Source organism: Furipterus horrens, unplaced genomic scaffold (assembly GCF_987537825.1).
Source record: "Furipterus horrens unplaced genomic scaffold, mFurHor1.1.pri manual_scaffold_1, whole genome shotgun sequence".
In the NCBI taxonomy this organism is placed as follows: Eukaryota; Metazoa; Chordata; class Mammalia; order Chiroptera; family Furipteridae; genus Furipterus; species Furipterus horrens.
In genome coordinates, this window is record NW_028327171.1 from 78,064,366 (window position 1) to 78,080,750 (window position 16,385).

The window sequence follows — 16,385 nt, forward strand, 5'->3', positions numbered from 1 at the left end:
TTCTTTAGTACCACACAGTAACAAAAAAAGCAAATTTTAGCAATGGACATTTCACCTATTATTAAAATTTGATCAGTGATAATCTTTAGCTTTATGTAAGCTGACTAATAATAGTCATTGTTACCTAATAATTGTATAGCTCATTTGTCCTTTTAATAAATTAGTCTCTCAATTATTTTTGTGACAGATACATTAATATATTTAAATATTAATTTGGAATATACTTGAATGAATAATATAAAATGCAATTTAGTAATCTGATTTGAATACTCAGTCATTTTTTATTAAAAAATCTATTACTAGAGAAGTTTTAGTTTTACTGGGACCAGGAAATTCTACAATACAAAACTAAAAATTGATCCAAGCTTTATTAACCTTTGAAGAGCACATGCCCAGAATGTAGTAGATTCTTTTTTATTGTTTTTATTTATATGGTATTTTTTTCATTACCATTTAACCCCCTTATATCTTGATCCCCCCAGCAATCACCACATTGTCGTCCATGTCCATGAGTCCTTTTTCCTCTTTGTGCTGTAGTAGATTCTTAATAACTACTAGTGAATAAGTATGTCTTCATGAGAAAAATAAAAGAATAAAAATACCTTCAAAGTGAAATAAAACAGTTTATAGTCATAAAACCATGCTATATTTTTAAGCAAACTATATATTGCCTATGTATATGTGTCTGAAACATCAGACAAGTTATCAATATTTAGTAAGACATTATTAGTTTGTTAAAATTACCTTCTAAGAAGAAATAAAAAACCCATGTGTATCCATCATCTTCCCCAAACTCAGATGAAAATCATCTTAATTGAAAATATTCATCCGGTTAGAACCATGGAGGCTGCAGAGGAGAAGAAGAAGAAGAAGGTCCCTGCTGTGACAGAGACCCTTAAGAAAAAGCGAAGGAATTTCGCAGAGCTGAAGATCAAGCGCCTGAGAAAGAAATTTGCGCAAAAGATGCTTCAAAAGGCAAGGAGGAAGCTTACCTATGAAAAAGCTAAGCACTGTCACAAGGAGTACAGGCAGATGTACAGAACTGAGATTCGAATGGCTAGGATGGCAAGAAAAGCTGGCAACTTCTATGTACCTGCGGAACCCAAACCTGGATCTGTTATCAGAGTCAGAGGTATAAATGGTGTGAGCCCAAAGGTTCGAAAGGTGCTGCATGCAGCTTCCTCACCTTCGCCACATCTTCAATGGCCCCTTTGTTAAGCTCAACAAGGCTTCGATTAACATGCTGAGGATTGTGGAACCATACATTGCATGGGGGTAGCCAAACCTGAAGTCAGTAAATGAATTGATCTACAAGCATGGTTATTGCAAAATCAACAAAAAACAAATTGTCCTGACAGATGATGCATTGATTGTGCGATCTCTTGGTAAATATGGGATCATCTGCATGGAGGATCTGATTCACGAGATCTATACTGTTGGAAAACATTTCAAAGAAGCAAACAACTTCCTGTGGCCCTTCAAATTATCTTCTCCACTAGGTGGAATGAAGAAAAAGACCACCCATTTTGTAGAAGGTGGAGATGCTGGTAACAGGGAAGACCAGATCAACAGGCTTATTAGAAGAATGAACTAAGGTGTCCACCGTGGTTATTTTTGTAATCTGGTTAGTTAATAAACAGTAACTGGTTTAAAATTGAAAAAAAAATTCAGTAAATGGTAGTTATTAAGGAAAACAACCTCTTTTACAAAATAAAGAAATGGGTAAGCATTTTATCTGTCAATATGTTTTCCTGTTTAGTTATGAGAAAAGAATAGCAAAGACACATACATATAAATTCAACTCCCTCTACTTAAAATCAACTAAGGGAACAATTCCTTTTGTGCACTCTTGGTCCACTGCTTTTCTCAGCATGAACAACACATTTGTCATTTTCTTTTTCTGTAATGGGAATTTTTTTTAAGCCATGCAATCTTCTCATATGCAAACTTTAAAAAGTAAAACATACATACTTTTTTAAATTTCATGATATTTAAAATTATGCACAGAAGAAACAAAACTTGCCCTTAAGAATATTAAGTAATATTATGTTATCTGTTGAGATAACATAAAGGAAAGTGAGGGTAAGATGGTTATTATTTCTATAGGTGATTTTCATTGTTCACTTTATTCACTAGATCGGAAATGATAAATCTAATGCTGCCTTCTTTTTCTTCTTTTCTCTATTTCTCATAATACTTTATCATAGTTATCTGTAAAAAAAGCCATAATATTGTCATCAATGCCATTTTGAATGATAACTTATCCTAATAGCATGTCTCTATTACTTCCTGATTTCCTGTTAAGTTTTCAGCTCCAACTTTGCTTTTAAACCTATGTTTGCATTCATTGTATCAACTGACATTATCTGAAGTGTAATTTTCTTCAATCCAATTCCTTTTCTATAGTTTTCACATTTTTTGGACAGTAGTCCTGAGAGTAGAGGTTATGCTCTATTTAATTCTGTATTTTGACATAGAAATTGGCATTTTTATCTGACAACTAGAAAGTAACTACTTATTATTTTTCAGAGAAATGAATAAATAAATAATGTTCACACTTTCTGAGCTCATTTAACTACTTTTGCTTAAAGAAATTATATCTCCATTATAATTTAGCAGATTTTATTTATTATTGGGCTAAGATGGATGTCTGTACTGGTGACATTTATTAATCATAATATCCTTAATTTAATATTTTAATTTCTCTCAACTTTTTAAAACCAACAGAAATTAAACATATTAATAATTATTTTTATAAAAAGAAAAATTGGCTATATTCTGAGTAACATAAATAACTTGGAATCTTGTCCCAAAAATTTAAATATGACTTTAATCTCTTTGTATAGTTTTTGTATTATGTACTCTTTTACTTAATGTCATTCCTCATTTTTAATATTTGATTCAGACACATGATAACATTTTACTTATGGAAGGTTTATTACCAAGTCAACCCTTTAAAATATATTTCTAATGAACTCCAAGAAACAATGTCTATGCAATGGACCACAAAATCAAGTCTATAAATATATCAGGCTTTATTTTTTATTATTTATTTTATTTTTAATTACAGCTGACATATATTATTTCATTAGTTTCAGGTATACACCCCAGTGATTAGACATTACATACTTACTAAGTGATCATCCTCATGAATCTTACACCCATCTGACATCATACATAGCTATAAGAATGTTGACTATATACCCTATGCTTTATTTTACATTCCCACAACTATTCTGTAACAACCAAATTGTACTACTTAATTTCTTCACCTTTTTATCCATGTCTCCTACCTCCTCCCATCTGACAACAGTAAAAATGTTCTCTGTTATCTATTAGCCTGTTTATGTTCTGTTTGTTCATTTACTTTGTTTTTTAGATTCAGTTGTTGATGGATATGTATTTATTGCTGATTTATTGTTCATATTTTTTTATTTCTTCACATTCTTCTCCTTTTTCTTCTTAAAAAATGTCATTTAATGTTTCATAGAATACTGGTTTGTTGGTGATACACTCTTTTAACTTTTTCTTGCCTGGGAAGCTCTTTATCTGTTTTACCATCCTAAATGATAGCTTTGCTGGGTGGAGTAATCTTGGTTGTAGGCTCTTGCTTTTCATCACTTTGTTCATTTCTTGCCAAGCCCTCCTGGCCTGCAAAGCTTCTGTTGAGAACTCAGCTGACAGTCTGCTGGGAGCTCCTTTGTAGGTAACTAACTGCTTTTCTCTTGCTGTTTTTAAGATTCCCTCTTTGACTTTAATATTTTGCATCTTAATTATAATGTGTTTTGGTGTGGAACTCTTTGGGTTCATCTTGTTTGGGACTCTCTGCACTTCATGGACTTGTATGTCTACTTCCTTCACCAGGTTAAGAAACTTTTCAGTCATTATTTTTTCAAATAGGTTTTTAATTTCTCTCTCCCATATGATGCTAACATCAGAATACTTGAAGTTGTCCCAGAGGTTTCCTACATTCTCTCAATATTTTTTAATTGCTTTTTTTGTTTTTGCTTTTGTTGATGTTTTTGCTGTTCTAATTGTTTTTATTTCCCTTTGATTTCTTATATTCTAACTCTCTGTTTTGATTCTCAGTTTTATCTTCTCTACTGTTGATTCACTGTAAATTATTCTTCATTTCATTTAGTGTATCTTTCATTTCTGATGGACTTTTTTAATGATGTTTAGGTTCTCACTAAGTTCACTGATCATCCTTAAAACCACTGTTTTGAACTCTGCATCTAGTAGATTGCTTGTCTCCATTTTCTTTAGTTCTTCTTTAGTTTTGTTCTGTTCTTTCATTTGGGACATGTTTCTCTGTATCCTCATTTTGTACCATCGCTGCGTTTGTTTCTATGTATTAAGTAAAGCTGTTATATCTCCCAGGCTTGGTAGAGTGGTCTAATGTTGTAGGAGTCCTGTAGGTTCTAGCTGGGTAAGTGAGGCACAACCCCCTATGTGGACTGTGTAAAGCCTCTTGTTGTAGTTGAATCTTCATTGCTGTTGGTACATCATTGGAAGGGGTTTACCCCCAGGCTGATCAGCTGCAAGGACTGGCTGCAATCATTGACCACTGACCTCCAACCACAGTAGACAATCAGCTGTGCAGGGATCCACACCCACAGAGAAGAACTTACTTCTGCAGAGTTCTGGTGGCTGCTGATTCACCCCTTGAGTATGGCACTTATGGTGGTGGTTGGGTAGTAGTGCTTTAACGTGGCCTTAAGCTGTCCACTGGGTACATTGGTTCTGGGGCCTTCCAGGAGGTGCAAGCCAAGGTCATACATTGCCTGTGTTTTGACCAGGACCAGTTGACATGAACTACAAATGGATCTGCAAATGGCCACTACCTGTGCTGGTCTTGGAGGTCAGGCCAAACTGTGAACCAAGGCCAGCCTCTGTTACCACCAGGCCTATGGCCACTTAGGGAGAGGGATGGGGCACATTGAGGCCAGATATGGCTTATTTGAGAGATTTTAGAAAAATCTGAAGCGTAAGCCAAGACAAGCCATTCATATGGAAAAGTGACTGGAAACAGCTTAGGTAAGTCCACAAGTTGGGTGGGGTGGGGCCTCAGGGAATCACTAGGGTAGAGCAAACAGTGTGAGCCAGGTTGATAAAGTCTCAGATATGGCACCCGCCTGCTGGCTAAATGTGGGGAGAGCTCATTAAAGAATCAATGGCCTCTGTCACACTTTTCTCTGGGAGAAAGCTGCCCCCCCAGTTCTCTCTCTGAAAGCTGGACTATTCAGTTCCTGTCTATATGTCTCTGGTGCCTTTCAAACTCCTTCCCCCATGCTTGAGCTCCCAGGGAACAAATCCACATTAATCCATGTTGGGCCCTTTAAGAAGAACTGCTTGGGATTCCAGGAGCCCTTTGTCTTCCTCAGCCTCAATCTCCACTGGTTTTTAGAGCCAAAATTTACAAATGATTTTTTTCTTAGCTCTGGAACCCTGAGTTGGAGGGGAGCCTGCTGTGGGGCTGAAACCCCTTCTTCTCAGTGGGGACCTCCACAGCCAAGACAGCTCTCCTGATTTCTGACTGCTACATGTGGGTTTGAGACAAGCCAATTCTGTGTCTCCAATCCTCCTACCAGTCTCAAAGTGGCTTCTTCTTTAATTTACTGGAACAGAACTTCAATTCAACTCAATTTCAGGTGATTTTTGAATGCTGGTTTTTCTGTAGTTTAGTTGTAGTTTTTACTTGGTTATGGAAGGAGGCAAGTACCCTGTTTATATCTCCATCTAAATGTATCAGGCTATAAAAAGAATTTTCAATTGGAAAACTAATTTCAGATGTATGCAAACATTACTCAAGACAAATACTATTTCATCTTTTTCCTAGTAAACCTAATTTCAGATGTATGCAAACATTACTCAACACAAGTACTATTCCATATTTTTCCTAGTTTATTAAGCTATAACAGACATAATATTCTGTGAGTTTATGTTGTACAGTGTGATGATTTGATTTAATACACTTATATATTATCCACAGTAGGATTAGTTAATACCTCCATTATCTCATATAATTTCCATTTCTTTTTGTGGTGAGAACACTTAAGATCTACTCTTAACTTTTCAGTATATAATAATATATATGTAATATATCATAATATATAATATGTAATATGCAAGGTCTGTCCAGAAGTTATCTAGCCATGTAATATGAAAAATAGAGACATTTACTGAAGAAGATACAAGAAACATTCTACATAGGACAATGACACCTTAGTCCCCTTCAAAGTTATGGCCTTCTAGATGAAATCTGATTTATTGGTAGTGTTCTGAATCATGTCATTAGCAACTGCAGCATAATGCTTTTGCTCTGATAGCAAAAGCCACAAAACAGATTTTGTCATGGCACATTTCATGCCAAAGCCCTGCATCAAGATCTTGGACACAGTAATTTTTGGAATCCTCAGATCAGCTTCTAGTTCTTGCACTGTCAGTTGCCGATCTTTGATGATTGCAGCCCATAAACATTCAACATTCTCAGGTGTTCTGCTTGTTGCAGGCCTTTGAGAACATGGATCACTTTCAAAAGAGTCTCAGTCATCTTTGAAACATCTGTGCCACACTTTTATTTGTGCTGCAATCACTTCGTTGTCACTGAAAGCCTGAACCATCTGAATAGCTTCTATGGAGAAATGTTCAAGCTTAATGCAAAATTTGTTGCAGATTCATTGCTCTACTAGCTCAGTCATTTTTAATGCTATGACCACACAGTACACATGCTCACTCAGTGGCATCTACTGCCCCTACTGACTAGTACAATGAACTCATCATTGTTCACACATGCACATTCCAGTCCACTCTCCTTGTACATCGATGTTGCTCAAGGTGTTATTATAATAACCATGGCTGGATTTTTTTCTGGACAGATCTCATATATCATAATATATAGTATATAATAACATGTAATAATACAGTATTTATCAACTATAGTTATCATTAGATCCCTGAAACTTATTCCTCCTATAATTGGAAGGCTGTACTCTTTGCCTAACCTCTATTTCCCCCTTTCTGCAGCCCCTGAAAATCACCACCATTCTACTCCCTGTTTCTATGAGTTCATCATTGTAGATTCCATTTTTAAGTGTTATTATACAGCACTTTACTTTCTCTAACTTTATTCAGTTATAATGCCCTCAAATTCATTGTTTTTACAATAGTGAATTTCTTTCTTTCTTCTGGTAGAATAATATTTTATTATATACATATATCATATCTTCTTTATCCATTCATCTGTAGATGAACACTTAGGATGTTCCCATATCCTGGCTATTGTGAATAATGTTGCAATAAATGTAGAAATGAAGAGATCTCTTGGAGAACTGAATTTCATTTGCTTTGGATATACATACACCAGAAGTGGATTGCTGGATCATATGGTCATTCTATTTTAAATTTTTGAAGAACTTCCATATTGTTCTCATAGCAGCTGTACCAATTTATACAGCCACACCAACCGTGCATAGGGTTTCCTTTTCTCCATATCCTGGTCAACACTTGTTGTTTCTTGTCTTTTAATAACAGCTCTTCTGACAGTGTGAGGTGATATCTCCTTATGGTTGTTATTTGATTTCCCTTACAAGTAATGTTGAGCATGTTTTCTGCATTTATTTGCTATTAAGATGTGTATTTTAAAGAAATGCCTCTTCAGTTTCTCTGTCCATTTTTAAATCGGGTTTGTTTTTTGTTTTTTTTACTATTGAATTGTATGAGCCACTTACATATTTTGAATGTTAGTATATTACCAGTTGGTTTGCAGTTATTTTCTCCCTTTTCATTGGATGTCTTTTCATTTTGTTAATTTTTCTTACTCTCTACAAAATCTTTTAATTTTGATGTAGTCCCATTTATTGATTTTTACTTTTGGTCCTTGCGCTTTTGGTTTCATGCCCTACAAACTTTTTTTTAAAATATGCTTTATTGATTGTGCTGTTACAGTTGTCCCAATTTCTTTTCCTTTTGTTCCCCTCCATCCAGTGACATCCCTCCCTCCATTGGGCCCCCCTTGTCCATGCCCATCGGTAGTGCATATAGTTCTTCTCAACATCTTCCTGTCTACTCCACTCCTTCCTACTATGCTTCTTAATTCCTGTACCATCTCCCTCCCTTTCCCTCTTCCCCCTCCCTGCTGACCTCCCCCCATAATGTTCCCCACACCTATAATTCTTTTCCCATTCTCATTGCCTACTTAGTTTGCCTTGGTTTTGGTTCCCTGGCTTCTGTTGTTGGTTGTTATGATACAGTTTTCATTTTAATGTTCATAGTTTTGATCCTCCTTCTCCTAAACAAGTCCCTTTAACATTTCATATAACAGTGGTATGGATCTGATTAATTCCTTCAGTTTTACTTTGTCCTGGAAGCACTTTCTCTGCCCTTCTATTCTGAATGACAGTTTTGCTGGATAGAGTAATCATTGTTGTAAGCTTTTGCTTTTTATTACTTTGAGTATTTCTTGCCAGTCTTGCCTGCAGAGTTTCTTTCGAGAAATCAGCTGATAGTCTTATTGGGACCCCTTTGTATGTAATTCTCTTCCTCTCTCTTGCTGCTTTTAAGATTCTCTCTTCATCCTTAATTTTTGACATTTTGATTATAATGTGTCTTGGTGTGGTTCTCCCTGGGTCCAGTTTTTTTGGAACTCTCTGTGTTTCCTGGATCTGTAAGTCTATTTCTGCCCCCAAGTTAGGGAAGTTCAGCTTCATTATTTTTTCACATAATTTTTCAATTTCTAGTTCTTCTTCTTCACCTTCTGGCAACCCTGTGATTTGGATGTTGGCCTGCTTATAGCTGTCCAATAAGTTTCTGAGCCTCTCCTCCTTTTCCTCACTTCTCATTTCCTCTTTCTGCACTGGTTGACTGTTTGTTTCTTCCCTATGTTCCAATTGGTTGATTTGATCCCTGTTTTTCTTGCCCTCACCACTAGTTTTGTATGTGTTTTCATTCATTTCATCAGGACTAGCCTTCATTCCTTCCCTGTCTTGTTTAAGATCTGCTGTTAGGTATGTAAGCACTTTTATAAGCAAAGCTCTGAACTATGCCTCAGAAAGATTTCCTATCTGCTGCTTCATTAGATTAGAAATTTGTTGTCTGGTCAGCTGTATGACTGAGATCTCTATCGTGATCTGTGCCATCCTGAACAGTTTTGTGTTTACTTTTGCTTCCTGGGCAGGGCTGTCACACTTCCTACGCTATAGGGGGCAGAGCCCTGTGCACTCATCACAACTGAATGTTTTCTGCGGGGGTGGGGGTTCGAGATGGATTCTTGCTGTTCAATCTCCGCTGAGAGACTGGGAGCCTTCTGCTCCTTCCTCACTCCCACCAGGCCTCACAGTCCAAGGCAATGGGGGTCTGCCTTCCCCAGTTTTGGAATCACAAGCTGACGAGTCTGGTCTGCAGCCAGGGGTGCTCCCCAGGTGCTTCTTGCCTCCTCTTAAATACAGGTGTCTGTTCTTTCCACTGTCCTGCCACCATCACTGCTGCTGCCACAGACAGCACTGCTTGACCTCTCCTCCCCAGCTTCACCCCTCCTACCTGTCTGGATGAGCACCACTTCTTTATAACTTCAAACATTGGACTTCCATTTATTTTCTGGAACTTCTGGTTATTTCTGGTTTTGTGGTAGTTGTATTCCTTCTTAGTTGTGGAAGGAGACAGTGTGTCAATCTAGGCCTCCATCTTGGCCAGAAGTCTCCTGTGTGTGTTTGCTTCCGTGTCCCAAGGAGAAATGTTGCTCCTACTATGTTGTAAGGGGTGGAGCCTTAGGTATTCATCAGTAATGGGTGACCTGTTTCACCACGTTGTGGTGCTGTATGCGGGGGAAGTGTCTGAGAAGAAACAATGTCACTTGCCCAGCACTCGTCCCTTTTCCAGGCACCTGTCCCACTTCCACATCAGACTGGAGCCCTTCTAGCTGCTGCCCTGGCTGTCGTTCCCAGAGTGGGTCGATCTATGGATGTTCTAGGTCCATGGGGGCCCTTTAAACAAGCAGACTCTGCTGAGACCAGCAGTTTCTGCCTCTGTCTCAACCCCCACTGATTTACACAGTCAAAAGCAATGAGGCTTGATTTTCCCCAGAGCTGGGACAGTGAGCTGCTCTGGTGAGGAGCTGGGAATGCTCCCCAGGTGTCCTTCCTGACTTTTTAAAACATGTAACTGCACTTTCCACCAGCCTGCTGCTGTTGCCACTGCTGCCATCACCACAGTGTCCTCTCCACCTGGGCTCCGCCCCTCCTACCTGTTTGGGTGAGTATTTCTTCTTTATATCCTTCTTTGCTGGACTTCCATACACTTTGATTTTCTGGAACTTCTAGTTGTTTCTAGTTTTGAGTTAGTTGTATTCCTTCTTAGTTGTGGAGGGTGTCACAGCATGTCTGTCTGTGCCTCCATTTTGGCTGCAAGTCCCCACAAACTTTTTTCAAGACCAATGTCAAGGAACTTTTCCTCTGTTTTCTTCTAAGACTTCGATGGTTTCAGGGTTATGTATAAGCCTTAATCTATTTCTGATTAATTTTTATGAGTGGCAAAAGGTAAGAGCTTTAATTTAATTTAAATTAATTTAATTTTTCTACATGTAATTATCCAGTTTTCCCAACACCACTTATTTTAAAAAGGTATCCTTTCTTCATTGAGTTTTCTTTGCTCTCTTGTAAAATTTACTTGATAGTATAATCGAGGATTTAGTTCTAGGTCCTCAATTCCATTTCATTGGTCTATGAGTCTATTTTTATGCCAGTACCATACTATTGTGATTACTATAGATGAGTTTAGGTAGTATGGGCATTATAACAACATTAATTCTTCTGATCCTTATAAACACAGGCTATCTTTTCAATTATTTGTGCCTAATTCAATTTCTTTTATGAAAGTCTTGTACAGATTTTTTACCCCTTTGTTTAAACTAATTCCCAAGTTCTTTATTGTTTCTGATGTTATTTTAAATGATATTGCTTTATTTTTTCAGATAGTTCATGTTAGTGTATAAAAACACAACTAATTTATGTACGCTCGTTTTGTATCCTACAAATTTACTAAATTCTTTCACTGGTTCTAGTAATTTTTTGGTGGTATCTTCCACAAATAAAGACAATTTTACCTCTTCCTTACTAAATGGTATGCCTTTTGTTCATTTTTCTTGCCTGATTGCTCTGGGCACAATTTCCAGTAATATGTTAAATAGAAGTGACAAAAGCAGGCATCATTGTCATGTTCCTGACCTTTATTAAATATAATGTTAGCTGTGGGCTTGTCATATGAGCTTTATTATGTTGATACATGTTCCTTTTATACCCAATTTTTTGAAAGTTTTTTTTATCATAAAATGATGTTGCATTTTGTCAAAAGTTTTTCTTCCAATCACTGAGATTACCAAATGACTTTTACTTTTTATTCCATTAATGTGGCATATCGGTAGATCACATTTATTGATTTATTATGTTGAACCATCCATGTGTCATAGGAATAAATCACACATGATCATGCTGCATGATCCTTTCAATATGCTGTTGAATTTGTCTTCCTAATATTTTGTTGAGGACTTTTTCATCTATATTCGTTAGGGATATTGGCCTATGGTTTTGTTTTTATTTCATATTGTCCTTATATGGCTTTGGTATCAAGGTAATGCTGGCTTCATAAATGAGTTTAGGAGGGTCCTCTCCTCTTCAGCTTTTTTGGAAAAGTTTTATTTTTCTTTAAAAGTATGGTATAATTCAGCAGAGAAACCATCTGGTCTTGAACTTTATTGGGATTGTTTTGATTACTGATTAAATCTCCTTATTTATTATTGGTCAATTCAGATTTTCTAATTCTCCATGGTTCAACCTGGATAGGTTTGATGTTTCTAGAAATTTGCCTATATGTTTCTAATTACTTACTTTGTATGCAAACCCTGGCTGGTTTGGCTCAGTGGATTGAGCGTCGGCCTGCGAGCTAAGTGTCGCTGGTTCGATCTTCCAGTCAGGGCACATCAGAGAAGGAAAACTCTGATTCCAAAAAACCTCCGCTGCCTTGCGGCATACCTCTTCAGGGGAAAGGCTAAGGGAGTAAACCCCGACAGAAAATCCGGAGCCGGAGTCCCTAAGGCGGTTTGACGTTGTAGTCAACACCGGCAACTCCTGCGGCGCACCTGAAGCCAAGCTGTATTGACTCCGTCTTTCCCTTGGATCCTTCAGCTGTGAAGAGAGGGGGGGGTCTGCTGCATGGGCAACAGCAGACCCTCCATATCACCCTGCCCAGGCTCTGTAGCTTCAGCCTCACTGGAGAGGACACTCCAGCGTCATCTCAAGATGTCGATTCAAGGGACTTCCGGCCAAGATGGAGGCTTAGACGGACACGCTAGGTCTTCCTCTACAACTATAGAGGAATACAACTACTTCAAAACAAAGGATAACTAGAAATTCCAGAAAATAAAACTACACGGAAGCCCAACATATGAAGTTATAAACCAGCGGTGCCATTTGGGCAGGTAAGAGTTAAAGAAGGCAAAGCTGTTTGCGGAGTGGCGGGCTGGGCAGCGAAAAATCCCGGAGGCAATCAAGCCCCTGGCATGGGCGACTCCAATCAAGCCCCTGCCGGTGCGCGACTCCGGGCGCTGGGGAGAGCAGCCGCAGCATCGCCTTGAACAGTGAGGCCCAGGGGGGCGGGAGGACGGATCCTGGTCTCCTAGCTGAATAACTGTGTGAATCCATCTTGGACCCCCGCCCCCACAGAAAGCACTACAGGGCTGCGAAATAGGTCGCGGACAGGCAGGCGCCGGCCGGTCGCTGATTTGTGACGTGTACACAGGCACTGCCCCCGACAGCCAGCCCAGGAAAACAAAACGCATCTGTCAAAATGTGGCAGACAAATATAGAGATCCCGGTGGCACAACTCACCAGACAGCAGATAGAGAACCTGACAGATGAACAGATAAGAAACCTGTCAGAGGCTCAGTTCTGGGCCATTGTTATCAGGTGGCTTACAGAATTCACAAAAGAGCAGGAAAAAGATATGAAAGAAGCGAAATACTTTCATAACGAAAGGAACAAAACCACATACGAGACAGATGGTGAGGAATCCAGAGTTTATTTCAACAAACTGGAATATGGAGAAGGAAAAGCAGTCAACCAATGCAGCGAGAGGAAATAGGAAGCAACAATGAGAGGATCAGAAACCTCTGGGACAGCTATAAAAGGCCCAACATAAGAATCATTGGTTTGCCAGAGAATGAGGAAGATGAACTAGAACTTGAAAAATTGAGTGAAAATATAATAAAGGAGAACTTCCCAGACTTGGGGAAGGGAATAGACATGCAGGTCCAGGAAGCAAGGAGAGTTCCCAAGAGACTGGACCCAGGGAGAACCACTCCAAGACACATTATAATCAAAATGTCAAAAATTAAGGATAAAGAGAGAATCTTAAAAGCAGCAAGAGAGAAGAAAAGAATTATGTACAAAGGGGTCCCAATTAGACTATCAGCTGACTTCTCAAGGGAAACACTACAGGCAAGAAGGGACTGGCAAGAAATATTCAAAGTAATGAAAATCCAAAACCTACAACCACGAATACTCTATCCAGCGAAATTGTCATTCAGAATAGAAGGACAGAGAAAGTGTTTCCAGGACAAAATAAAACTGAAAGAGTTCATTAGATCCAAACCACTGTTATATGAGATGTTAAAGGGACTGGTTTAAAAAACAGAAGCTAGGGAGATGAAACAAAGGCAAACGAAACAGGCAACGAGAGTGGAAAAGGAACTGTGGGTAAGGGAAGCATAGTGGGGGGAGGTCAACAGGGAGGGGGAGTGGGGAGAGGGAGGGAGATGATATAGGAATTGGGGATCATGGTAGGAGGGAATGGAATAGACGGAGAGAGATTGGGAGGAACTGTATGCACAACTAATGGACATAATCTAAAAGGGGGGGACAAATGGAGGGAGGGGGGCCACCGGGTGGAGGGGAGCAGAGGGAAGGGAAATTGGCACAAATGTAATATTTTAATCAATAAAACACATTAAATCTGAAAAAAAAAAAAAAGATGTCGATTCAACACGGGAGGAGACAGATACCGTGTCACTCCCGAGTGAGACTGCACAACCATTCTCGGCAGTGCAGATAGACTCTTAAGAAGCTACACCATTGTCTCTCGAGATGGACGGCTGCCGACGACGACTTTGTATGCATACAATTGTTCATAGTAGTTTCTTATGAATGGAACTCTCTGATAGACTTCTGAATTTCTACAAAAGCTCACTTGTCCACAGGTGATTGTCTTAGACAGTATTCTACAATAATACATTTATTAATTTGCAAACTTAATGTTTTCTAAACCAAGATTAAGCTAAGTACTATGTAAGTACTTTTCTATATACTAACACAACTTATACAATTATGCAAAGTAGATTACAATATCTGATTTTACATAAGAGAAAAAAAGTGACCTTCAAAAAAGTTAACAAATTTGTCTGAAAGCATCTTTTTATAAGTGGAAAAGTCAGCAAATAAAAAACATGAGGATAAGAAAATCAAGACTCTTTTCTTATAACCAAGAAAGAAATATACATACATTGTTTACACCCAAAATAATGTATTCATTTCATCTTCTATGTCATGTTGCCCTGTTGATAATATACTAAAAATGTTTAATTTTTTTTTTTTTTTTTGCTGAATAGGTGGAACACATCAAAGTGGTGAAACAAACTCTAAAAAGCAAAAGTCAGCTCAATTTATTCAAAAATAATTAAAAGATTAACAGAACATCCATTTCCCTCAGGCGGGCATGATTTCACCTCTGCTTTTTATTTCTATTCTCATCCTGATGATCAATCATGTTATGCACAGCAACCTGTCAAAATGTGCTATATTAGCAAATCTGGAATATTTTGCTCATCTTTCCACTCAAAGCCCACACGTTTTATTTTATTTATTTATTTTTTTTTCAAAGCCCACACGTTTTAATAGGACAAGTGAACTCAAGTTAGTATTTGGAAGGAAGTAAAAACAGAGTAAATCAAGGTAATCTCACTTTGATGTACTTTATGATTTATTTTTCTATTGGTTAAAGGAGTGTTTGTGATCATAGTAAATTCTCTGTGCAATCAGACAATTTTAGCATTCTGTATAAAAACATATGTTACAATTTTAACCAAAATAGGGGAAACATACATTTTTTATTATGTGAATCCTATAATGACTCACAGCATTTTGTAATAAACAACTGATGTAAACTACTCTTTAGTTAGAAAGAAATAGTCTTGCTCATTTGGCATTTCTTCTGTCTACAAACTCTTTCAAGTTGATTCCTTTCATACTAACAATTTACTTTACTTCTTCAAGGATTAGTAACTTTTGTCAACTAATGAAAGAATGGCACTTACAAACTCCCCAAATGGCAATGATTTATTACACATTTGAAATAAATAACACCAAAATATTTTCAATCACTTAGGGCATGTATTAAGAATAATTATTGGTTAAGCTATTTCATGAAAATGGACAACAGGGTGAGGATTGACTGCAGGATCAGGGGTAGGGGGAGTGGATAAGGCAGAGGAGAGCAACGGGGGGAATTGGGACAACTGTAATAGAACAACAACAACAAATTAAAATAAGAATTTATATTTAAATTAATATATAAAAATTTACTGAGGTATAATGGACATATAACATTATATTAGTTTCATGTGTATAACCTAGTAATGTCATGTTTATACATATTGGAAGGTGATCATCCAAATAAGTCTACTTAACATCCATAGCCATGCATAGTTAAAAATAGTTTTATTTATCTTGTGATGAGGACTTTTAAGATCTACCGTCTTAGTAATTTCTAAATATGCAACATGGTATTATTAACTATAGATATGTCACCCGATGGTCATTGGTGTCAATTCAATGTCACCAGGTATCCCCAACTTGAGGTACAGTGAAGAAAAAAATGTAATTGTGCAAAAGAGCTCAACTGTAATACAGCTTAGCTATGAAAATAGCTCTGCTGTGAGGTGGCCCTGGGGCCAGGCCACCCTGGGGCCAGACCCCTCTCTCCTAGACAGCTATGTTCTGCCCCTCTATGACCCAGTGTGCTGTACACTGCAGTAGTCTGCTCTAATCTTCTCTGGTGAGACATTGTGTTTCATCTCAGCCAGGAAGACACAGTCTTCAGTCTTTTATAGAAAGGAAAAATGAGCTCTCAGAGGCAGAAGGAAGCTGGCTTATATGGACAAAAGTCTCTGCCTCAACTGCTGATTGGACACACACCTCCAACTCTGGCAACCAAGAATCTCTTCTCTATACCTGTCAGGTTAGTTTTTAATAATTGTTGATGCTTTTTTAAATTCCACATATAAGTAAGACCATACAGTATTTGTATTGTTAAGCTATTCATAGCAGTTATGCTGCATTCTG

General features: G+C 37.8%; 1 pseudogene; it reads left to right on the forward strand.

Moving 5' to 3' along the window:
- Positions 1-840: 840 nt before the first annotated feature.
- On the forward strand, positions 841-1,598 carry LOC150021330 (large ribosomal subunit protein uL30 pseudogene; annotated as a pseudogene).
- Positions 1,599-16,385: the final 14,787 nt, after the last annotated feature.